The sequence below is a fragment of the Miscanthus floridulus genome, chromosome 2 (assembly GCF_019320115.1).
Source record: "Miscanthus floridulus cultivar M001 chromosome 2, ASM1932011v1, whole genome shotgun sequence".
In the NCBI taxonomy this organism is placed as follows: domain Eukaryota; kingdom Viridiplantae; phylum Streptophyta; class Magnoliopsida; order Poales; family Poaceae; genus Miscanthus; species Miscanthus floridulus.
In genome coordinates, this window is record NC_089581.1 from 80,654,542 (window position 1) to 80,681,923 (window position 27,382).

The 27,382-nt window shown below is 42.7% G+C and overlaps 2 pseudogenes; both read right to left on the reverse strand.

Annotated features, from left to right (window-relative positions):
• LOC136536753 (polyubiquitin-like) lies at window positions 1–24,628 on the reverse strand (annotated as a pseudogene).
• LOC136513450 (2-hydroxyisoflavanone dehydratase-like) lies at window positions 10,624–11,477 on the reverse strand (annotated as a pseudogene).
• Window positions 24,629–27,382: the final 2,754 nt, after the last annotated feature.

Genomic DNA, 27,382 nt, shown 5'->3' on the forward strand with positions numbered 1-27,382 from the left:
CTAAGCATCAAGGTGCAGGGTAGACCCCATATGGACATTGCACTCAGCAAGTGTCTTCCCATCGTTAAGCTCGTTGCCATCGAAGGTGAGACTCTGCTGGTCGCCAATCTTTTTTCTTGACATCGTCAATGGTATTAGATGGCTCCACCTCTAGAGTGATCGTCTGGCTAGTGGACGTTTTCACAAAAACCTGCATGTGACAGTCAAGGTGCAGGGTGGATTCTTTGTGGACATCGTAATCGGCGAGCGTCTGTCCATCCACAAGCTGTTGTCCTTTAAAGAGGAGCCTCTGTTGGTCCTGAATCCTGGCCTTCAAATCCCCAACCTTGTCAGTAAACTGCACCTTGAACCTGATGGCCTCGCTGCCATGGAGTGGGAGTGTCTTCACGGCAATCTGCATGCCATCACACGGACAGAGGTCAAGGTGCATTGTCGAATGGTTCTGAACCTTGTAAGACCCAAGCTTGCGCTGATCATCAAGTCGGCTGCCGTCAAAGATGATCCTCTGCTGTTCCTGTATCTTTGCCTTGACATCACCGGCTGTATCAGATGGGTCTACCTCAAGGGTGATGGTCCTGCCGTTGAGCATCTTCACGAAAATCTGCGTGCTGAAGTCGAGGTGCAGGGTAGCGTCGTTTTGGATTTGATAGTAGTATCCAAATGTTCGATCATCCTCGAGCTTGTTGCCGGCAAAGAACAGGCTTTGGTGGCCACTAATCTTTTTCCTGACATCAGTGACCGTGTCTGATGGCTCCACTTGGAGCGTGATGGTCTTGCTTGTGCGTGTCTGTACGTAGACATACCTGTCAGTACAGGATGGACACCGACGACAAGAAAGAAGACGCACGACAAGGTTCAGGCAGGAAAACTCCACGACATTGTAATCGGAAAGTTTGTGCCCATCCTCGAGCTGCCTGCCGGCGAAAATAAGGCGCTGCTCCTTAGCAGGAACGCCCTCCAACTCCTCAACCTTTGCCTTGAGGCTGTCAACCGTGTTAGAGGACTCCACTTCGATGGTGATGTGTCTTCCAGCGAGGCCCCTCACGAAGATCTGCATCTGAACACAGCACACGTACAATAATGATTTTAGAATCATATTTTAACAGCAGTTATAGTACAAAACCAAATGGTGTAACGCTGGTGTCCCCAGCCTCGGACCATTGATGCTGGTTACGCTTTCTAATAAAGTGGGGTGAATACCTTTGGTCTAAAAAAAACCAAATGGTAAGGGAAGTGGTAGATGAAGACAATCAGCACTCTTTCAATGCAAAAATTATACTAGTTGTTTTGTAGAACCGACGTCAAAACACTCATAGACACGATCAGCTCTGTGATCCTTGGCTAATCGAACAAGCAAATTATTAATTAACCTAAGAACTAAGATGTTGCTAAGTGGATTTATCAGGCCAAAAGAGAATATAGTTGTGTTGTGGCGAACACAAGGATATTAATAATACGTTAAACATTGCATGGACGATCGATCAGGCGTGTCGAAAAAGCAGAAGAAAAGGGTGTACTACAAATCTACAAACATGTGCATACGGGGCTAGGGAAAGCACAATGCGGAGGCCAGATTATATATTAAATAAAAGGATGATAACCTCGTGTTTGTCGTCGTCAGCGGCGGCGGCGGAGCTACGACGATGGCGTCGTGTCGTGGGAGCTGCTAGGTCGCCGCGATCACAGCTAAGCCTAGCCTACCACGGAGAAAGCAAGTCTTCATATAGTAACAAATATACGGTTTGGCCCGACTAAGTCAATCAATCGCGCAGGGCCCATGTCACTCCCTCTGCACTTTCGTGGGCCGAACCGATCACACGTGCGTAGCTAAGCAGGCCCTGCTATGCCTGATCTAGGTGAGCCGCTGCTGCTTCTCATCCGTTTTGGCTCTCGTAGAGTAGGTTTTATCTTTCTTTCGTTTTCGTTTTGTTTTCTCTCTTTATCCTCTTTTTTTTTCAAATCCTTATGAGTAGTCATCATTATGATAATTTATGATTTATATATCCATGTTGATTCTCCTGAAAAAAAATTTCTTCTTTCTTTTCTTTCTTATATATAAGTTTTGTTTATTTCCTTGTTTCTTCATATTTTACTTCTCCTTCACCTTCTTCTTCTCCTTGAAGGTTACATGTTTAGAGTCTACAAAATTAAAGGTACTTCTTGTTACTGTAAGAATTTCTCATTTTTCCCCTAGCAGAGTCTAGTAATGATTAGACATATAGACTCGGTTGGAAACTAGTAAAATTAAGATCTTGAGTCCATTTTCTATGAGGGACTAAACCTTCATTACACCTAGCATTCTATGGGATTTGGGCTTTATTTCATTTGCTAATTGAAATAAAACTTTAACACACCCATTTAAATCCAACATTACTACAAGGAAATCTAGCTATTCATAAACCTTAATAGAAGAATACTTCACTTACGAACAAGTTAACTTACTAATTTTCTTAAAACTAAAGAAGTCATACATGCATATAATTTTTTAAGGAAAATTTTGCTGCAGGACACCGTTAAAATGTGTAATATGCTGAGGGACACCGCCAGAAGTGAAATTTGCCTAGTACCATTACAAAGTCATGTGCATTTGCCGTAACACACTGCACCTATTATTTTATTCATTTATCATATTCATGGAGAGAGAAGTGGGAGAAATGATTTTTTCTGCAATCATCTTCAACCTCCGATTGTTCACTGATATTTGTTGTAACACACCACTGCCGCATTCTCATCGCCGTCCTCAACTGCTGTCGCCGCCTCTCTAGCGAGTCCCCCTCCTCCAGCGAGCTCCTATGGTGAGTACCCCTCCTCTAGGCTGGCGCGGCCACCTAGCCCGGCACGGCTAGGGGCGTGGCCTCCCTAGCCAGCACGGTTGGGGGCCCAACCACCGAAGCCGGACGTCGGGCACTCGCTTGCGAACTTCTGCCGTGGGTGCTGACGCAGGTGACGCTCCAACGACGACGACATCGTTGAACAGCCAGAGGTTGAAGACGAGGGCAAAAAAGTTATTCCCCCACCTTCTTTCTCCATGAATACGAGAAATGAATAAAATAATAGGTACGGTTGAAAGCTCTAGTTTGGTTTTGGTGAATTGATAAAACTCTAAGTGCTAACCTAGTTTATCAAGTGATCATGAGAAAGGTAGCACATTCCAAGTGGTTAAGCAAATGAAGATCATGACATGATGATGGTGATGCTATGGTGATGATCAAGTGCTTGGACTTGAAAAGAAGAAGGAGAAAAACAAAAGGCTCAAGGCAAAGGTATAAATAATAAGAGCTATTTTGTTTTGGTGATCAAGACACTTAGAGAGTGTGATCATATTTAGGTTTGATAGTCATACTATTAAGAGGGGTGAAACTCGTATCGGAATGCAGTTATCAAAGTGCCACTAGATGCTCTAACGCATTGCATGTGCATTTAGAATCTAGTGGAGTGCTAACACCCTTGAAAATGTTTGTGAAAACATACTAACACATGTGCACAAGGTGATACATTTGGTGGTTGGCACATTTGAGCAAGGGTTAGGAACTTCATCGGCGGAGTGTCTGCCCGTAGAGTGCAGACAGTCCAATAGTGCCACTGGTGCTCTAGACAGAAAAGATGGAGGTCACTATAGGTGACCGGACGCTGGTCTCTGAAGGACCGGCGCGTCCAGTCAATAGCAGCAGAAAAAGCACAGCGTCGGTCATCGACCGGACGCTGGCTGGCTACGTCCGGTCACACTGACATAGTTGCGCACAGAGGAGTCGTCGAGTGACCAGACGCTGGGTGTGTCCGGTCGAGCATGACAGGATGCGTCCGGTCGTGAAAAGTCGCCTCTGGATGCTTCCTGGAAATGACCGGACACTGGGGTTCAGCGTCCGGTCACTTTGAGCTGCAGCGTCCGGTCATCACTTGACTATTGAGATCAAGCGATCAACATTTGAAGAGAGGGGACACGTGGCACACATAGCGTGATCGGACGCTGTTGTCCAGCGTCCGATCGATATGACCGGAGCGTCCGGTCACCCCGTGTTGTGCCCAATGAAGGGGTACAACAGCTCTATTTTGTGGGGGCTTCTATTTAAGCCCTATGGCCGGCTCAAGCTCACTCTCTTGGCCATCTGCATTGACATAGCAACCTTGTGAGCTTAGCCAAAGCCCTCCCACTCATCTCCATCATTGATTCATCATCTTTGTGAGATTGGGAGAGAATCCAAGTGCATTGCTTGAGTGTTTGCATCTAGAGGCACTTGGTGTTCGTGTTTCGCTGCAGGATTCGCTTGTTACTCTTGGTGGTTGCCGCCACCTAGATGGCTTGGAGCAATGAGGATCGTCGAGCGGAGGGTGGTGATTGTCTCTGGCTCCGATCATGGTGATTGTGAGGAGTTCTTGACCTTTCCCCAGTGGAGAGCCAAAAGGTACTCTAGTGGATTACTCGTGGCTTGTGTGATCCTCATCTTGTGTTGGTTGTGCGGCACCCTATCGAGGGTTTGGCGTGTGATGCCAATTAGCTCGTGAACCTCCAAGTGAGTGAATCGCCAAAACGAGGAGTAGCTTGCCGGCAAGCAAGTGAACCTTGGTAAAAATCATTGTGTTCATCATTTGATTCCGATGTGATTGGTATTCATTCTTGTGATTAATTGGCTCCTTCCTCGACACGGCGGTATAAACAAATTGCTCACTCTCATTATTTTACCGCAAACTAGTTGTCAAGCTCTTTAGTGTAGCTAGTTGTGAGAGCTTGTTAGTTTGGTTAGTGTGGCTCTTTAGTTAGCTTTTGAGAGCACACTAACTTAGTGTAGTGTCATAGCTATTGTGTGGATAGAAACTATATAAACTAGAATTGTGGTAGGTGGCTTGCTTTTTAGTAGGCTAGCGCAACACTTACTTCGCCTTATAATTGTCTAACCGGTTTGTTAAGTGTTGTTGTAGAAATTTTTAATAGGCTATTCACCCCCCCTCTAGCCATTAGGACCTTTCAACGGTGTGTTACGGCAAATGCGCACATTTTTGTAATGGTATTGGGCAAATTTCGCTTCTGGCGATGTCCATCAGCATATTACGCATTTTAACGGTGTCCTGCAACAAAATTTTCCTTTTTTTAAAGGTTTAAACACTCAACTTGACACACACCAAGCTATAAAGCCTAAAAAAGTTTATCCTGCCTTCCTTATGTTTGAAAGTCTATTTTCTCCCTCAGTTGTAAACTTCCCGAATCTCTCACCCTATTCGCTTGATCGTATCAGCCATGTTTATCAGCCATGATACAACGTTTTTCTCTCACAACAAAATAGCATCAGCCGGCTTATAAGCCACAGAAATGATCAAGCAAACAGGGTGTAAAACTCCTCCATGATAGCCAGATCGGTCAGATGGTGCCAACAAAAGCTATGTCACTTTTATAAAAAACGAGCCATCCTTGGGAACTGTTCAATTTGTTCATTAGATTTCACAAGAACGTTAGCATGAACGTCAGATTTGTTGGTTCATCTATTGTAATTTATCTAAAATTCAACTTGATATTTCAAAAATATGCTTTGAGTCTTTAGACAATTTCGTTTCAAAAAAAAAGTATTGAGACAATTCTTCCAGTATTAACCCGTCCAGATGATTTTTCTACGTTGTAGGTTTTCAATTTATGTATTTTTATTTAATAATATTCTTCAATTATGATACGATGATTAATATCGACATGGAGTGTTCCTTAACGAGCTTAATCACTAGCTGCCCTAGGTCTTGTGCTATGTATTGTTACAAACGGGTCCAAATCTAATATAAGGAAGCGGCCAAGCAAACCAATAATAAGGCTGATGAAAGAAAAGCAGAATTGAAAACACAAAAGGTACCCTCTTGATTCTTATAGCATATTGTTGATGTCGAATTAGATCATACACCCCGAGGTCGCACACGACCTATTATACACAGCAAGCAACTCCAAAACCAACGAGATCAATCAAGGGATCGGTTAGGCAGATTCGGAGCCCGTCCTTTGCCATAACTAGCTAGATATATATCATGTCTAGATACATATCATAAGCTATGTATATAGAAAAGCCAAAATGACTTACAATTTGAAATAGAGAGAGTAACTCTCAAATATACATGCTAGAAAGTTGATATGTTGCTGAGAGAGGTTATTCAGGTTGATTTCTTTTTCTTCCTTTTGCAATTGAGGGATGTGTTGGCGGTTCCTCCACTGCTCGAAGGGCACTCATATGTCCAACGTTCCATCCTCTTTCAAATAGAACTAGTTGAAATTCCCGCGCGTTGCTGTGGAAATTTGAGAATCGTATAAATGGATATTAGGTGGGCGAAGCAAAGTAATATCATATTATTTCATTAGGAGAATGGAGTATGATAGGAATTTTAGGGGTTAAATATGAAAATAAAAACAATTGGTTGGGAACGGTAGTAATACAATATATATGTAGTAGTTTCCTGAAAATCCACACCTGATGGGCATCATACATGATGTGAGTTTAATCCACCTTGTCACCACTAATGAAGTTAGAATATACAAAAAAATGGAGAATAAATGAAACGTACGGACTTGAGAAAGTTAGTACTGCAAATTACTTGTGGCGTGAACAGAGAAGACAACATCCACACTGTCTATGGCCTCTCAAAAAATGGAAGTTAAAACCTAAAAAATATACTATGGCATGAACAGAGAATACAACATTCACACTTGTGGCATGAACAGAGAAGACAACATGCAAATTACTTGTGCTGCAAAGCTGAAGAAACAACTGCCAAGAGAGTAGTGTGTAGCTGCTTAGTTGTACGTCCAATTGTGTTGTAGTCATTTTCCATCTTGCTACTGATCGCTGTTCTGTATAGCTGTCTGTCCTCATATATCGTGCGGACCAACTGAAAGAGGAAAAGACAAATGAAACTAAAAACATACTATACGAACTGGATTTTCCTGCTGACAATTCAGAGATCTCTAGGCAAAAAAGGAGATGCTTGAAAAATCAATCCTAGCAACTCTTGATGACTTACCAACAAAACTAATCAGTACTCATACGGATAGTGCAAATCCAATATTGAAGGATGCTCCATAGGTTGAACTCCTAAAGAACTGTCATGAGGATGGATATAGGAGAAATCTAGGCTGCTAGGATTAGGAAGTTACTTAACGGAACAATGTGGCGGCGCTGTTCTCATATCTGTAGGCGTTTGATGGCTGGCACATGGATTACCGGGGCTCCCTGGGCTCCAACTGGTTGTTCCTTTGGTCCATGGTCCATTCATATATATCTCCAAGGTAGTAGCTATTTGGGTTTGGATTGCAAAAGCCAAGTGGTTGCCGCAATCTGTAGAAGGCAACGATTAAACAGTGGAGAAGCTAAATGGTTGGAGATGAAGACATGGGAGTTGGAGGGACATTTAATCCAAAAAAGCAAAGTTCGTAAAATTAACACAGTCACGGAGAGCGCGACGTCGTAGGCACAAAAACTCTACCATATAGATCTTTCCGTGATGCGGCTAAGATAATGTTTTATATCGGTAGGAAGAAATCTCTGATATCCCATCATGCACGTAGGTTCGAGTATATATGTAAATATTAGTGCTTGTCACATGGGTAATACTGCGTGTCTTGGAAAATGTCTCACAAAACCTTAAAACAAAGTATGTTATACTCACCGTATAAATATGTGTGGCTTTAGGTCTATTCCACGCAGAAATATACTATGTGGTAAGATTCACCATCAGCAATATGGTATCCACTTGAGCGTCTGTGGCAAGATTCACCTTCAGCAATAATATAGATTCACCTCTATTTTCTAAGGTCCATGTACATCATGTTTTACTTTCAGTTTTATCTTAAAAAATATTATAAGGTACAATAATATATGCAAGAGATAGAGCCTGCCAGATTCACCATGAGCAATAATATAGATTCACCTCTATTTGTACATCATGTTGATGTACATGGACCTTAGAAAATAGAGGAATCTTGCCTTCAGAACCCCTTTAATGTAAGACTGCCCCCAAAACTCCTAGCAAAATTGTAACTGTGGTCAATTCTGCAGTGACAGTAACTCTCAAAATAAATCCATAGTGACTATATGATAAACTCCCTATGCCAAATCCTTCCCAATCAACCAACTGCCACAGCTGGTATCCATCATCACTCGCGTTGTGGTTTTGAAGAATGTTCATAGTACAACTTGAAGGCAGTATTTTCCACAAAATTCAATATGGTTTTGAAGGCATTATTTTCCAGAAAATGAACATTTGATCTCACTTGTTTATTTTAAAGATAGTGTTACGTTCATTATCAGGTAGCGAGCTAGTAACCACAAGACATGAGAATAGATGAATCACCTTTGCTAGTGCTGAGATAGAGTCGTCGGCGTACCTGTATCAGGTCTAGACTCTGGAGCTGGCACAAAATTATTTAGTACCTGCACTTGTACAATGGACTTAATTCTATAAATAAACAAAGCGCATGAGAAGAGATGAATCACCTTTGCTATGGCTGAGATGGAGTCGATGGCGTACTTGTATCAGCTCCAAACACCGAAGGTGGCAGAAAATTATTTAGTACTACAAGTAAACAAAGCTCATTCTGAATAAACATAGATATATTTATCACGACAATAGTTGCAAAATGGATCATCATTACAAGTTTAACTAAACTAAAATAAATTATCTTGATAACTTGTTGCAATTTATTACTGAACCAGGGGATAATACAGACTACTTATGGTATACAAAGGATTGGAAAACACTAATTCAGGATTGGAAAACACTGATTCAACACTGAAGAACTCGGTTAGCTCCGCATAGGAACTTGTTGAAGCACAGGCTTGCTGCTTAATTTAATGGTTTGCTCGGCACAGGAATTCCTTGCTTTAACCCTTATCTCTGCTTGCTCTTTGCCTTTGTGGTTAGCTAGCACAAGAATTTGTTGAATTTGTTGCTTTAGTTGTTAGCTCTGCATCAAGAATTTATAAATCATTGAACAAGCATGTAGTCTTGAATAACCTTAATTTAAGTTTCTTGTGAAATTTTACTTAAACTTGGATGGCACTTGACCAAATCTATAAAATATGGAGTGTTGAACGAACAACAAAAGATGAGAAGATCGAACAATCTATCATTTTAGTGTATAGAATATAATCAATACAAAATAAGTAACTTAATTTGTAGAGGCATTTTATGAAATATAGGTAAATGCCCGTGAGTTGCAACGGGAGTGTGTGTCTGTTATCTAAAAGATATACTATCATGATGTTGGTAACATCAATATCAATATTATACAAGTCTTCATGAAATATATTGTACAGTTAAGAATGTAATCTCTCAATAATTTTACGAGGTGAACTTGTTGCTCTATGTGTACTATTGGTTGGCTAATTCTACTTAGTATTCCATAGTGTCATGATTGGATGACTAAAACCATAATGAAAATTATATATTAATAAAGTCTACAATTATATAAAAGGAGTTTTCAGAGTTTCGATGACTTCAACTGCTACCGCTCAATTTTCTACTACATATTAGACCACAACGTGATATTGAATTACCATCTGCTGATAAAGATTCCAACTGCTACTGCTCAATTTTCTACTACTATCTCATGGTGAAAAATAGTGTAGATGTCCAACGCACGGTGATGCAAGCAAGTATATTTTAGATTGATGACCAACATAGAGTGGTAGACGGAAACATGCATGCAATACTAAAAGGAGTAACTTCAAATAACAAAACTGCAAAATTGAATTTGTCGGACAAGAGCAGTGGTAGATCGCGGAAGACCTGAAAATGAAGTTACTCTGAGATGCAAGTGAACTTACCAGGTTTATGAATTCGTGAATGACTACAAGACCAAAATTGTTTGCTGCTTCACTGTCTGTCCAGTTTGTCTCAACGAATCCAAATCCTAAAACAAAGATTGCACCACTAAAAAACCACTCAACAGTATAGTGATGATGTACAGTGCATCTGCACCACTGAAACCCATACTGATAGAGCACCCAACACAAACTAAGCATGACAATGCAGCAAGCAAAGGGATTTGGTTGCATCATGACTTCACAAGTCACGGCCGCCGGGGGCGTCGCTGTGAGTACACCGGCGCTAACCAGAAGCACGGCGCCCTGTACCTATTGGTGGTCAGGAGCACCTCCATGACCTTGATGCGCCCGCGAGGCCGTACGCCCACACCCGCAGCATGGCATAGTACATGGTGTTGGGCCTTAGTGCGGGACACAACCTGGTGGACGTGGCCACAGCACGGCGGCGTCGCTGATGTCTTCCGCGGCCTCCCACATCTCCCCGCAATCGTCGAGCACACGCACCACGAACCCTTCTCCCGAGGCCGCTGGGTGGACCAGCTCCACCTGCATTAGCTCGCCGGTAGAAATTGAAGCGAACATACGACAGCATCACACGCTGCACTCTGTAGGCAGCTTTCCTCACGATGTCAGAGGTGTGGTGAGCTACCATCCCCAGATTCACGTGCTCACCATCAACCAAATCATCATCACCTCTCGAGAACCCTATCAAGATCCAAACACAAAAAACAAAAAGAACATGCTACGGTGCTAGCAATGATAATAATCTCTATTAATTAATCATGTACCGCAACCAGCAATCCTCACGATTGGCCCTCGCCGCGATGGCTACCTACTCTAACTCCCGGGTGAGGAAACCGGTGACAAAGGCCAGCTCTTTGATGGAGTTGGGGTCCTTGGGCCTATCTAGGAAGTAGACGTGCCGCTTGCCGGGCGTCTCGTACTACTCGATCTCCCCGTCCCACACATTGCCATTGAGCGCCGCTGCATACGCCAGGCCACGTGGCCAGAAGTCATCCAGGCCCATCGACATGACCGCCATGCGTGAGCATGCTAGCTTCCGCCACTACGACACTGGCATCGACAGCGGGTCCACCCGTGGGTCGTCAATGCCGTACCGCCTGTCGCAGATGAAGGACCATGTTGCCTCGTACTAGTGCCGCCTCGCCTGGTCCATAGTCTCCCTGGCCACTGGCTGCTTCCCCCAGAAGTAAGGATGTAGGAGCAGGAGCCCCGTGATGGCTGCGCCACCATCTAGCCATCACCCGCCCTCCTCCGTGCCCCCGCGCTCATGGCCATGTTGTGCGCAATGTTGGTGCCGGCGCTGTCCACGGCAACGAAGAGCCGGGTCAGGTTGGCCCAGTCCCGCAGCCATGGCTCCAACCCAGACACGGCATTCTGGGCCACCCAGTTGAGCACCTGCCATGAGTCATCGTACGCCGTCGGCATCCGGTGCACCAGCGCCAGGTGGTACTCCATGAACACCGCCACCACGCGTGCCTTCATCGCCACTACGTTTAGGTACGCGTGGTACAGTGGCGTGAACGCCGACTCGATCACGAATGCGCTGCCGTGGTAGAACACCAGCACCGGGTGCCTGCCTGATGAGCGAGGATGAGGGAGGCCGCAAGGTTTCCTTCTTGAGATGGCGAGGCGCAATGTTTCCTTCCCGAGATGGCAAGGCATTTGCCCAAGTTTTCCTTGCATGTTGAAAGGTCCTAATATGGCTAGAGGGGGTGAATAGCCTATTTAAAAATCTACAAATCAACTAGAGCAATTTGATTAGTATGACAAATAGCAAAATGCAAACTTGCTCTAGCTTTACAAGGGTTGCAAGCCACCTATCCAACAATTCTAGTTGCAATGATAGCTAGACACACAATTTGCTATGATATTACTCACTAAGAGCTCTCAATCTTTCTACTCTAAAGAGCTCCACTAAGCAAACTTAAATAGCAAAGCAAGCTCTCAAATCTAATTACACTAAAGAGCTTGCTACAACTAATTTGCAAGAATGTAAACGAGTGAGTAGGATGGTTATACCACCGTGTAGAGGAATGAACCAATCACAAGATGAATATGAAACCAATCACCGGGAGAATATCAAATGGCAAGAGACAACCGATTTTTCTCCCGAGGTTCATGTGCTTGCCAACACGCTAGTCCCCATTGTGTCGACCAACACTTGGTGGTTCGGTGGCTAAGAGGTGTTTCACAAACCTCGTCCACATGATTGGACACCGCAAGAACCAACCCACAAGTGAGGTAACTCAATGACATGAGCAATTTACTAGAGTTACCTTTTGGCACTCCGCCGGGGAAGGTACAACTCCCCTCACAATCACCGGAGACGGCCACGAACAATCACCAACTCATGCCGATCCTCCACCGCTGCACCAAGCCGTCTAGGTGGTGGCAACCACCAAGAGTAATAAGCGAAATTCATAGCGCAACACGAATACCAAGTGCCTCTAGATGCAATCACTCAAACAATGCACTTGGATTCTCTCCCAATCTCACAAAGATGATGGATCAATGATGGAGATGAGTGGGAGGGCTTTTGCTAAGCTCACAAGGTTGATATATCAATGAAAATGTGCAAGAGTATCAGCTTAAGCCAGCCATGGGGCTTAAATAGAAGCCCCCACGAAATAGAGCCATTGTACCCCTTCACTGGGCACTGATCAGGCTGACCGGACGCTCCGTCCGAACTGACCGGACGCTGGTCCCTAGCGTCCAGTCGCCCGATGGTGGCCACATGTCACATGCGTTCAACTATGAATGTTTGATCTCAACAGTCGAAATATTGACCGGACGCTCCGACCGAGCTGACCGGACGCTAGACCCTCAGCGTCCGGTTGTTTCCCGTAAGGGTCCAAATCCTATTTTTGCCGACCGGACGCGTCCGGTCATGCTTGATCGGACATAGCCCAACGTCCGGTGCTCAACCCTAGCCACTGTGTCATCTGACAGCTCGACTGGACGCAATCTTTCAGTGTCCGGTCGCTGAGTGACCCAGCGTTCGGTCAGTAGACCGACGCCAGCATCATTGCGATCAACTCCATTTCAACTCTAACTTCTTCACCCTTGCTCAAATGTGCCAACCACCAAGTGTATCACCTTGTGCACATGTGTTAGCAAATTTTCACAAACATTTTCAAGGGTGTTAGTACTTCAATAGATCCTAAATGCATATGCAATGAATTAGAGCATCTAGTGGCACTTTGATAACCTCATTTCGATACGAGTTTCACTCCTCTTAATAGTACAGCTATCTATCCTAAATGTGATCACACTCGCTAAGTGTCTTGATCACCGAAACAAAATGGCTCCTACATTTTATACCTTTGCCTTGAGCCTTTTGTTTTCTCTTTCTTCTTTTCCAAGTTCAAGCATTTGATCATCACCAATGTCATGATCTTTGTCATTGCTTCATCACTTGGAGTAGTGCTACCTATCTTATGATCATCTTGATAAACTAGGTTAGCACTTAGGGTTTCATCAATTAACCAAAACTAAACTAGAGCTTTCAATCTCCCCCTTTTTGGTAATTGATGACAACCCTTATACAAAGATATGAATTAAAGTTCATTTGAATCCATGTTGCTTGCCCAAGCATATTTATCATGTGTAAAGGATATGGACAAGTTTCATGAACTCCATATGATAGCAATTGTTCCCCCTACATATGTTCTAAGAGTTTGAATTGAAGCTTTGCACATATGATTAGATAGGAAATATAGGAGACAATTTCTACCAAATGATGCTAAGGTATAAGAGATGGATCTTTGAAGTGTGATACCAATCGAAGTGCACCAACATACCATCCTTAGCACCATTAGTAACTAGACATACACAAAAACTAGAATACCCCATGAGATTAATATTACAAATAAGGGTCTAGTTTCCATATAATGAACATAGGTCTAGTTACTTTAGCCTATACATGCTAGTTTTTCATTTCAACATTCAAACCTAAAACTAGCATACACCACACAAGCATGGATATTGAAATTAAAAATTTATGCCATGCAAGCAAACATATGTAATGCACATTCAAATTTACCATACAAGTTGATGAGCTTGCTCCCCCTATTTGTATGCTCAAAATTTTAATTGATCCCCTTCCTTTGTCATATATTATCTCTCCCCCTTTGTTTGTTTCTTTGTTGTCTTTTCACTATCTTTGTACAAAATTTTAATTAATCCCCTTCCTTTGTCATATATTATCTCTCCCCCATTGTTTCTTTCTTTGTTGTCTTTTCACTATCTTTGTACACTATTTCTCCCCCTTTGTCATCAATGACCACAAAGGCTTAAAGTATAGATAGGGTAGGATTATTAATGTCAACAATTTGCACAAAAGGTGACCTCAAATTATAGATATGTTGAGGTGAAACCATGTGAAATGAGGATCATTTTCCCAATTTGGTTCAATCTAGATTACTTGCAAAAGATATTTAACTCGGTTTGATCTAAGGACAAGCTTCTTCACACCTCCAATTAAGGGTTATCTTGTACCATGTTGAGTGAAACACTTATAGCTCATTTTCTAAATCAAACACTAGGTTTGCAAGCCCACAAACATGTCATATGCTACCACTAGATCATTTCAAAGATACAAGCAATAGTGGTACCATACAAGCATTAAATTTATTTGATTTTCATGAATGTGCCTATTCAAATGTGAAATATGTCTAGATGCACTAATCATGTCCTTAGCAATGGATGGATGACATGTCAATCAACTTTACCTTGCTTGGCTTGAGGGAGAGGCATGTCATATAGTGGGGGTGCATCAACACATATTGGAGAAGTCAAGTATGTTCAATTCATTCCATAGCTTGCAAAACCTCTTCTCATCAAGTGGCTTGGTGAATATGTCGGCAAGTTGATCTTCGGTGCCCACACTTTCTATGCAAATGTCCCCTTTTTGTTGGTGATCTCTTATGAAGTGATGATGGACATCTATATGCTTTGTTCTTGAGTGTTGAACCGAGTTGTTGGTGAGCTTTACGGTACTTTCATTGTCATATAGCAATGGCACTTGCTTGAACTTGATTCCAAAGTCACTTAAAGTAGCCTTCATCCAAAGTAATTGAGCACAACAACTACCGGCCGAAATGTACTCCGCTTTGGTGGTTGAAAGTGATACACTATTTTGCTTCTTTGATGACCAAGACACAAGTGATCTTCCCAATAGTTGACATGTACCCGATGTGCTCTTTCTCTCAACTTTGCATCCTGCATAATTAGAATCCGAATATCCAATAAACTCAAATCTTGCTCCTTTGGGATACCATAATCCAACATATTGTGTATGCTTCAAGTACCTCAATATTCTCTTAGTTGTCTTCAAATGACTTTCTCTTGGTGAGGCTTGAAATCTAGCACATATGCATACACTAAACATCACATCCGGCCTTGATGCGGTCACATAGAGTAGGCTTCCAATCATAGACCGATACATCTTTTGATCCACCATATTGCCACTAGCATCACTATCCAAGCTTCCACTTGTCCCCATTGGTGTACTAATAGCTTTAGCATCATCCATTCCAAACTTCTTAAGCATGTCCTTGATATACTTGCCTTGACTCACAAATGTGCCATTCTTCATTTGCTTGATTTGAAGACCAAGGAAGTAACTAAGCTCTCCAATCATGGACATCTCAAACTCACTTGCCATCATCTTGCCAAACTCCTCACAAAAATCTTGATTTGTTGACCCAAAAATGATATCATCAGCATAGATTTGCATTACAAACAAGTCATTGCCAAGCTTCTTGGTGAAGAGAGTGGTGTCAACCTTTCCCATCTTGAATCCCTTAGAGAGTAGGAAATCCCTCAATCTCTCATACCATGCTCTAGGTGCTTGTTTCAATCCATACGAAGCCTTTCTCAACTTGTAAACATGGTTGGGTTTCTTTTCATCTTCAAAACCGGGAGGTTGCTCAACATACACAAGCTCATTGATGTACCCATTGAGAAATGCACTTTTCACATCCATTTGGTACAACTTGATGTTGTTGGCACAAGCATAAGCTAGCAAGATTCTAATTGCTTCCAATCTTGCAACTGGGACATATGTTTCTCCAAAGTCAAGACCTTCAACTTGAGTGTAACCTTGAGCCACTAATATTGCTTTGTTCCTTATTACTATCCCATCTTGATCTTACTTGTTCTGAAAGACCCACTTAGTTCCAATCACATTATGATCCTTAGGCCTCTCAACTAAATCCCATACTTGGTTTCTTATGAAGTTGTTTAGCTCTTCGTGCATAGCATTGATCCAATCAACATCCCTCAAAGTTTCATCTATCTTCTTAGGTTCAATGGATGACACAAATGAGAAATGCTCACAAAATGAGGCCAATCTTGATCTTGTTTGCACACCTCTTGAAATATCACCAATGATAGTGTCCAATGGATGATCTCTTGCAACATTGGTTGGTTGAAGCACTTGCACTTGATTGCTAGCATTTGATTGATCACTTGGTTGAGATGATGAACTAGCCATTTGTTGATCTTGCTCATTGCCATTACTAGTGCTTGTTTGGATTTGATCATGAGAACCACTAGCTTGCACATTTGAGTTAGAGAGCACTTGGTTCTTGTCATCTTCAACATCAATCACCTCTCTAGGCCTTAACTCACCAATGTTCATGTTCTTCATTGCATTGACCAATTGAGTGCCTCTTACATCATCTAGATTCTCATCTTCCTCTTGGGAACCATTTGTTTCATCAAATTCCACATCATGAACCTCCTCAAGAGTACCACTAGCCAAATTCCAAACTCTATAAGCCTTGCTAGTAGTGGAGTAACCAAGCAAGAAACCTTCATCACATTTCTTTTCAAACTTGCTTAATCTAGTGCCTTTCTTCAATATATAGCATTTACAACCAAAAACCCGAAAGTATGCAATGTTGGGCTTTCTTCCATTCAATAGCTCGTAAGGTGTCTTTTCCATCATGGGGTGACAATAGAGTCGGTTGCTATAGTAGCAAGCCGTGTTGATTGCTTTGGCCCAAAATGAATGACTCACATTGTACTCACTCAACATTGATCTTGCCATATCAATCAAGGTTCTATTCTTTCTTTCAACTAGCCCATTTGATTGAGGAGTATACTTGGCCAAGAATTGATGTCTAATTCTAAATTCATCACACAACTCATCAATTCTAGTGTTCTTGAATTCACTACCATTGTCACTTCTAACTTTCTTGGTGGTTGTTTCAAACTCGTTGTGAATGCCCTTGACAAATGATTTGAATGTTGCAAACACATCACTCTTGTCAACAAAAAAGAACACCCATGTGTATCTAGTGAAATCATCCACAATCAGAAATCCATATTTGTTTCCACCAATGCTAGTGTATGTGGTTGGTCCAAACAAGTCCATGTGCATCAACTCAAATGCCTTGGATGTGCTCATCATGCTCTTCTTAGGATGTGTGTTACCAACTTGCTTTCCGGCTTGACATGCACTACATAGCTTATCCTTCTCAAATGTGACATCTTTCAAGCCTCTAACTAAGTCATGCTTAATTAATTTATTCAATTGTTTCATTCCAACATGACCAAGCCTTCTATGCCATAACCAACCCATGCTAGACTTAGTGATCAAACATGTTGACAATTGAGCTTCTCTAGCATTGAAATCAACCAAGTATAGATTCTCATATCTAAATCCTTTGAATATCAAGTTAGAGCCATCTACACTTATGATCTCTACATCATTCACACCAAACATGCACTTGAAACCAAGATCACACAATTGAGCTACCGATAATAGGTTGAAGTTCAAGCTCTCTACTAGTAGCACATTGGAAATGCTCAAGTCATTGGATATTGCAATCTTACCAAGCCCTTTGACCTTGCCTTTGCCATTGTCACCAAATGTGATACTATCAATTCCATTGCTCTTGCTTTCATTGATTGAATTGAACATTCTTGAATCACCGGTTATGTGTTGTGTGCACCCACTATCAAGAACCCAAGGCCTTCCTCTAGCTTTATAATTTACCTACAAAAGAAGAACAATTTCTTTTAGGTACCCAAACTTGCTTGGGTTCTTGTAGGTTAGTCGCCAAGGACTTCGGTACCCAAATGGCCTTCTTCTTTGGGCCCATAATTGGTGTACCAATGAACTTAGCCTTCACACCATTGGCACCCTTATAAAGCATGTAACAAGAATTAAATTTGATTGAGGATACATTAGGTAGCTTATTCTTGTTTGTCTTGCAATTTTGCTCTATATGCCCAACTTGCTTGCATCTATTGCAAAACCGATCATTGCCCTTCACAAAGCTAGCTTTGAGAGTGACAAAGGCCGCCTTGCCTTTCTTGGGGTTATAGCCTAATCCCTCTTTGTTGAGAGAATCTTTGGCTACCCAAGCACTTTAGCAAGTGGGCTTCTCCACCATAGGCATTGCCTAAGGCACGAGTGAGCTCATTCACCTCCTTCTTGAGGTTCTCATTTTCCACCATAAGTGAGGCATCACAAGTGAGACCATCACTCAAAGGTGAAGTGGAAGTTGTAGTGCTACAAGAAGTGTTAGTGGGAGCAACAAAAATAGATTCATCAATAAGATCACATGTTAGTCCCACATCACATGTCATGATCACTTGCTCATTCTTGGCTTCCTCTACTTTGACTTGCTCAATGAGAGAGGAGTGAGCCTTTTCAAGCTTAGAGTGAGCTTTGCCAAGCTTCTCATGGGCTTCCATTAGCCTCTCATGAGTGGCATTGAGCTCATCAAGGGATTGCTCAAGAAATTTGACTTTCTTGTTCAATTCCTTGCACTCCTTTCTTTTCATCTCAAAGCAAGTATGCACTTGCTCACACATGTCCATGAGCTCCTCCTTGGAGTACTCCTCATCATCATCATCATCACTCCTACAAGCATCACTTTCACATTCATCAGCATCACTCACATCGATGGAGTGTTGAAGATGGAGGGCTTGTTGTTGATGGCGATGCTTGCTAGTGCTCTCTTGATAGATTTCTTGTCATCATCACTAGAGCTATCACTATCCAAAGAGCCATCACTATCCCAAGTGACTACATAGCCTCCACCCTTCTTCTTCTTTTGGAAGGTCATTCTCTTCTCCTTCTTCTCCTTCTTTTCTTTCTTATCCTCCTTGTGCTTCTTCTTCTCATCCTCATCATTGTCACTATTATATGAACAGTTTGCTACTATATGACCGGGGCTCTTGCAATTGTAGCATCTTCTCACATACTCTTTCTTCTTGGTGTGATCTCTTCTCTTTCTTGCACCATAACCCTTCTTCTTCATGAATTTTCCCATCTTGCGCACAAAGAGAGCCATAGCTTCATCATCAATATCACTAAGATCATCATCATCACTTGATTCTTTCTTGGACTTGCCCTTGTTCTTTGATGATGATGAGCTAGCCTTGAATGCTATGCTTTTCTTCTTCTTGTCTTCTTCTTCCTTCTTATCATCTTTGTCATCCCCCTCCCTTTCTACACAGTATGTCTCTTGTGTCATGACATCACCTAGTATTTGGTTGGGGGTAATATCCTTCAATCCTCCTCTTATGATTAGCAATCTTAACATCTCCAATCTTGGAGGTAGGCACATCAAGAACTGATGAGAGACGTCATCATCCTTGATCTTCTCTCCCAAAGCCTTCAAGTTATTGACAATTACTTGCAATCGATGGAACATCTCTGGAATGCTCTCATCTTCCTTCATCTTGAAGCTTGTCAATTTGTCCTTGAGGATATACAACTTGGCACTCTTCACCGCCGGTGTGCCCTCATATGTTTCTTCCAATCTTTTCCATACCTCATTTGCTCTTTCACAATCCTTGATTTGCTCAAACACCTTGGAATCAATGGGATTGTATATGGTGTTGAGAGCCATTGTATTGCATTGCTTGTTGATCTTATCTTGGTTGGTGGGCTCATCGAGATCAATGATAGCATAGTCATTCTCGGTCACTTCCCATACTTGATCATTGATTGAACCAAGATACATCCTCATCTTTCTCTTCCAATAATCATAGCATGTGCCATCAAAGAACAGTGGTTTGCCCCCCACATGGTTGAACACAACTTGAGCCATAATTTGACACCGAGGTGGTTAAGCCTTCAATCAAACGGTGACTACGGCTTTGATACTACTTGAAAGGTCCTAATATGGCTAGAGGGGGGTGAATAGCCTATTTAAAAATCTACAAATCAACTAGAGCAATTTGATTAGTATGACAAATAGCAAAATGCAAACTTGCTCTAGCTCTACAAGGGTTGCAAGCCACCTATCCAATAATTCTAGTTGCAATGATAGCTAGACCCACAATTTGCTATGATATTACTCACTAAGAGCTCTCAATCTTTCTACTCTAAAGAGCTCCACTAAGCAAACTTAAATAGCAAAGCAAGCTCTCAAATCTAATTACACTAAAGAGCTTGCTACAACTAATTTGCAAGAATGTAAACGAGTGAGTAGGATGGTTATACCGCCGTGTAGAGGAATGAACCAATCACAAGATGAATATGAAACCAATCACCAGGAGAATATCAAATGGCAAGAGACAACCGATTTTTCTTCCGAGGTTCACGTGCTTGCCAACACGCTAGTCCCCGTTGTGTCGACCAATACTTGGTGGTTCGGCGGCTAAGAGGTGTTTCACAAACCTCGTCCATACGATTGGACACCGCAAGAACCTACCCACAAGTGAGGTAACTCAATGACATGAGCAATTTACTAGAGTTACCTTTCGGCACTCCGCCGGGGAAGGTACAACTCCCCTCACAATCACCGGAGACGGCCACGAACAATCACCAACTCGTGCCGATCCTCCACCGCTGCACCAAGCCGTCTAGGTGGTGGCAACCACCAAGAGTAACAAGCGAAATCCACAGCGCAACATGAATACCAAGTGCCTCTAGATGCAATCACTCAAACAATGCACTTGGATTATCTCCCAATCTCACAAAAATGATGGATCAATGATGGAGATGAGTGGGAGGGCTTTTGCTAAGCTCACAAGGTTGCTATATCAATGAAAATGTGCAAGAGTATCAGCTTAAGCCGGCAATGGGGCTTAAATAGAAGCCCCCCACGAAATAGAGCCGTTGTACCCCTTCACTGGGCACTGATCAGGCTGACCGGACGCTCCGGCCGAACTGACTGGACGCTGGTCCCCAGCGTCTGGTCGCCCGATGGCGGCCACGTGTCACATGCGTTCAACTGTGAACGTTTGATCTCAACGGTCGAAATATTGACCGGACGCTCCGACCGAGCTGACCGGACGCTGGACCCTCAGCGTCTGGTTGTTTCCAGTAAGGGTCCAAATCCTATTTTTGCCGACCAGACGCGTCCGGTCATGCTTGATCGGACATAGCCCAGCGTCCGGTGCTCAACCCTAGCCACTGTGCCGTCTGACAGCTTGACCGGACGCAGCCTTTCAGCGTCCGGTCGCTGAGTGACCCAGCGTCCGGTCAGTAGATCGACGCCAGCATCATTGCGATCAACTCCATTTCAACTCTAACTTCTTCTCCCTTGCTCAAATGTCCCAACCACCAAGTGTATCACCTTGTGCACATGTGTTAGCAAATTTTCACAAACATTTTCAAGGGTGTTAGTACTTCACTAGATCCTAAATGCATATGCAATGAATTAGAGCATCTAGTGGCACTTTGATAACCTCATTTCGATATGAGTTTCACTCCTCTTAATAGTACGTCTATCTATCCTAAATGTGATCACACTCGCTAAGTGTCTTGATTACCGAAACAAAATGGCTCCTACATTTTATACCTTTGCCTTGAGCCTTTTGTTTCTCTTTCTTCTTTTCCAAGTTCAAGCATTTGATCATCACCAATGTCATGATCTTCGTCATTGCTTCATCACTTGGAGTAGTGCTACCTTTCTCATGATCATCTTGATAAACTAGGTTTGCACTTAGGGTTTCATCAATTAACCAAAACCAAACTAGAGCTTTCACGTGTGCGTGTGCGAGCGATCGCGGCGGTATCGGTATCCCACGTCGTAGGCAGAAAGGTGACCCGATTGAATGTCGCACGCTTACTTTCTTTCTTTTTAGTTGTAAAAGATAGGATAGCAAACATAGAACCTACAAAAGTTGAAACACATTTCTTGTTGTAATTGATCCAATGCACAATACTTGGGAAGAAAAAAAATGAGTTTAGAAAGAAAAGGTAAATCCTAGTCCGTAATTCTTCCTAGATAGGGAGATAAAGAAGATGGTTTTGTAAATATTCTAGTATGTATTTTGAAGAGTTATTGAATTCTTGGGATGCAAAAACCATAGCTCAGACTGACAATCTCTCTCCTTAGGTTACCAATGTAGGAAAAATGGCCCAAAGCCGAGAGTTTGATCCAAGTACTAACCTTCTAGTTGTGATTTCTAAAGATTGAACTTGAACTGAGTGAGAGAGAGAGAGAGGGAGGGAGAGAGAGAGGGAGGGAGGGAGAGAGAGAGAGAGAGGGCTCACTGAAAGAAACATAATTTTAATACTTGAAGTACAAAAACGGAATTGCACGCAATTAATGAAGGAAAAGCTCATGAATTATCAACAGATGAATTCAAAAAGGAAGCAGGTATTTAGGTGTAGGCAACGGCTTAACTGAAGTATTCCGAGTGCACCTCTGCTGAATATTACTAGTCAGAAACTTAGATGGGTACGAGGTGCCAGTGTGGGCAAATGTATAGCAGAATGAAATGGCAACAAATTTATGCATCACGGAATTTAAGCATGGACGGTTCTGAGAAATATGGAGAGCATTTATCACAAACGCATGTTCTTACTATTACCAAAAAACAAAGAAAGATAGTCTCACTTGAAAGGCACATGCTCGCAAAGTATAGGAACAAAGCCATCACACGATTTCAACCAGACACTTACAAGAACAACTAGTCTAGGAGTGGGAAAATATATTAAGTAGTAGAACATCAAAATAAAAAGATATCCGCCAAATTTTTCTAGCTAAGCATCAAGGTGCAGGGTAGACCCCATATGGACATTGCACTCAGCAAGTGTCTTCCCATCGTCAAGCTGATTGCCATCAGATGTGAGACGGTTGTGGCCACCGATCTTTTCCATGACATCGTCAATGGTATTAGACGGCTCCGCCTCTAGAGTGATCATGTTGCCAGTGGACGTCTTCACAAAGACCTGCATGGGACAGTCAAGATGCAGGGTAGATTGTCTCTTGACGTTGTAATCGGCGAGCTTCTGCCCATCTACAAGTTGCTATCCATTAAAGAGGAACCTCTGTTGGTCCTGAATCTTTGCCTTCAAATCACCAACCTTGTCAGTAAACTGCACCTTGAACCTAATGGCCTCGTTGCCACGGAGTGGGAGTGTCTTCACGGCAATCTGCATGCCATCACACGGACAGAGGTCAAGGTGCAGTGTCCAATGGTTCTGAACCTTGTAAGAGCCAAGCTTGCGCTGATCAAGTCGGCTACCATCAAAGATAATCCTCTGCTGGTCCTGTATCTTTGCCTTGACATCACCGACTGACGACTGTATTAGATGGGTCTACCTCAAGCGTGATGGTCTTGCCGTTGAGCATCTTCACGAATTTTGTGTGCCGAAGTCGAGGTGCAGGGTAAGCGTCGTTTTGGATTTGATAGTAGTATCCAAATGTTCGATCATCCTCGAGCTTGTTGCCAGCCAAGAAGAGGCTCTAGTGGCCACTAATCTTTTTCCAGACATCAGTGATCGTTTCTTATGGCTCCATTTGGAGCGCGATGGTGTTGCTTGTGCATGTCTGTGTTAGTTTGATCTCCACCAACTGTCAATTGGGCCCTTGGATCCGCGCCCTGATCGGGGGCGCCCAACCGCTCCATGGTTGGTGGGCCCCCGTCGCACAGCACAATAAAAGGGAGGTGGGGACCAGGGTACAAGGTACGAGGTTCCCTGAGCTGCCAGACGCCCCACCTCTACCCCAACCCTAGACCGATCGAGAGGGGTGCTACAAATGACGGGAAGTCCACCGCCGCCGCCTTCCCGACGCCCTACATCACCGGCATAGCGATTTCTTCCTCCTTTGCCAAGCCCGAAGGTATGGCACTCTACTCTCTCTCTCCCTCTCTCTCCAGTTCATGTTGTTGGTTGTTCTAAGCCAAATAGAAATGAATCAACCCACAAGATTTACTCCCAGTTGTTCCTAAGAATATAACAATGGTACCAGAGCTAGGTTCTAGTGTAGATCGAAATTAGGGGTAGAATCCCTAACCCTAATGACATGGACGGAGAGCGAGAGGGACACACTGAACTCCTCCACCACCGTCATCACCGCCGTTGCACGGGAAGAGACCCGCTGTCGCGCGGGAAGGACACGCCGAGTTGCCATCGTCGGGCGCGTGGGATTAGGGCCCCACCGTCGAGTGGCAACCGAACCCTAGAACCAAAATCCCAAGCAATACCCAAACCTAACCCTAACCCTAGCGAGAAAAGTGGGAGACGGAAGGGACCTACCTGTTTTGCCTTACCGCTGGCCGTCGTTGATGCCGAGAGGGAAGATAAACTGCGTCGCTTCGCCGATGCGCTAGAAGACCAGCCGAGCAAAGGCCTCGCCGGCGCTTCTGACATTCCACGTGCGGATGCAAGGGCACCGCAGCACAACCCTTCGACGGCGGCGCGCTCACTCTCGGGTGAACGTGCACACCGGTGAAGGGACGCGCGACGGCGCCACCATCTCCTCCGGCTGCCGCGGGCGGTCACTGCTCCACCGTCGCTCTGTCGGGGCGCTCTTAGGACAGAAGAGAAGAGGAGCGAGAAAGAAGTAGAGGAGAGCTGCCGGATTTGCTCCGGCGGAGTTTCTCCTCATCGGTGCCGACGGCCACCGTGGCCGCCACCGCTGTCGCCGCTCGGCGAGAGAGAGTCGAAGGGGGCAAACTGAACGAGGTTAGGGTTTTGTGGGAGGCCGACAGGGAAGGGGCAATTTTGATCTCCTGATCGCTGCGCACAACCGTCGGATGAAGACGTACGGCGGGGATTGCACGGGCCGAATTCAGCCTAGGCGAGCGAGAGAAATTTCGGCCCAGGCCCAGGTTGCGGCCTGGGCGTGGGGAGGCATCGCAGGCACTGCTGTGCGTTGCTGGGCCGCGCGCGAGCGCCTAAAGGGTCGGGTCGAATGCACAGTAATGATTATAAATTCGTTTATTTATTTCAGAAGCGAATTTTGATTAGTTTTTTTTTTATCTCTATTCAACTTTGAACCAACGGGATAAATTGTTCAGAGAGTAGATGAGTACAATGAGATGCTTCTAAAAAGTAGATAAACAATTTTTCAAGTTTCCGCTAGAAAGTTTAATGTTGATTATCTTCTAATTAAATTCGAACCAACGAGAGAATTTAATTTGAAGAGCAGTTGTATTTAGTAAATCAAGATTATGTTCATCCTCTAATTAAATTGGAACCAATGAAAATTTTTAATTAGAGGAGTAGTCCGTTTTATTTTAAGGTATTGTCATTTTTTGACCAACGTTGATGATGACAATATTATAATAAATTTAATATTGAAGTTTAAATCTCTGGTAAATTTTATACCAACGTGGTCAATTTTTCAAACAGTAGATAAGGACCAAGAAATGTTCATGAACTAATAGAATATATTTTGCTAGCATGTTTCCGCTGCAATGATGTTGATAATCTTTCAATTAAATTTGAACCAACGGAAGAATTTAATTTTGAAGAGTAGTTATATAGATTTCAAGTTAATTTTTGATTTTTATGTATTAAATTCTATTTTTTGCCCAACAGTGATGTAGAATTGATGCAGAAGCACCTTGTTTATTTAACCAACGAGATCACTCTGCTACATGCCAACAGGCTGCAATGTTGGGGTATATGAATGAAAAGGCTTGAGTCAAGCTAGTTTTGGACAATTTTTGCTAGTTTATTAATTTTCTGATTAAAATGGAACCAACGGGAAGATTTAATTGGAAAATAAAGTATAAGTGAATGTTTTAGTCATCATAACTAAGTTTTCATATAGATGTATCCCACATGGGGAGAAGTTTTGGCATAATAATTATACTAGTCCATCCAGCATGGCGGGAGAAGTTTTGTGATGATTCACATGTTTTGTATCCCGCATTGCGAGAGAAATTTGGGTAGCTCTTATGTTGTCCTAGTATTGACCTTGGCACAATAGAAATGCATAGTCATGGTCAATACTAACCAAAAGATAAGAAAAGATGCAAGTGTGACTTGCAAAAGTATCGCTAATGAAAGACCTCATTGAGTTCTTAAAGTGAATTAAGGAAAGTGTACTCCTAAATGGATCAAGAAATAACTTTGTTTACATGACATAATTATGTGAATGAAGTTATAAGTGTCTTCTCGTTTACAAGCTTTCTGAATAGTTATCAAAATTATGGTCAGTAAAGTTCATGCCATATTTCGAAGGGGAGAAATATCAAGATTCAATTAAGAAAGATACTCTTCATCAAGAGTGAGATAAGATTAATTAAGATGTAATGCGACCGTCGGAGGAGTACAACAGTCATAATAATGATACCCCTAAGCAGAGAAATAGCTAAATTCCTAGGACTTTAAAGTTCCGACATGAAAGATAGCATAGTCAGCGTCAAATATGTTAAGGTGGTGCTTAAAGCGCCATATGAGAGTTTAAATGAATTAAACCCAAAATAAGATGTTTGAAGATACACTATCTTTAGAAAAGATGGGAAGATCTTGGGGAGCATGGTATGTAGAGGTATGTAGGAGACCTAAGACTTGAAGAGAAGAGGAACTGTGTGCCCACTCTAGTGACTCAGGACCAACAAGTTTTCTCAATACCTGTTGATATTGTATGACCTAATACAACACCTGTTGTTAGCTCTTCGAAGAAGATGAATAATGTAAATAAGATCTTGTTATATAGGAACCTGTAGAATCAATTGTCTCTTGGCAATGAAGAGCAACAACAGCCCCATATAAAAGTGCCAGTTGCTAAGGCCCCAGAAGGTCTCAAAGGTAAACCAGTTTTCTGATGACTATGAAGTTTATGTTAGTAAAGAAATTCAAATGGAGGATGATCCCACCTCATTTGAAGAAGCCATGAGAAGCGTTTACTTGTTTAAATGGCAAGAAGCTATGGAAGCTGAAATGAATTCGATGAATACCAACAATGTTTAGAACTTAGATGTAATTCCTAATGGAGCCAAAACAGTAGGCTGCTAATGGGTCTACAAGACAAATTTTGACTCCAAAGAGAATGTAGAAAAATATAAAGCACGACTTGTAGCAATATGCTTTACGCAAAGAGAATGAAAAGATTACAATGAGAGTTTTCTCTCTAGTCTTATGCAAGGACTCTTTTAGAATCATAATGGTGTTCATGGCACATTATGATTTAGAAATACATCAGATGGATGTAAAGACAGCATTCCTAAATGGGGATTTATATGAAAACGTTTACATGGCATAACCCAAAATGTTTTTATCATGGAAGAAAAGAACATATGGGATGCCGCTTGTAGAAATCCATTTATGGGTCAAAAGTAAGTCTCTAGACAGTAGTACTTGAAGTTGATAAAATAATGATAAGAAAGTTTGAGTTTAAAGAAAATGAGAA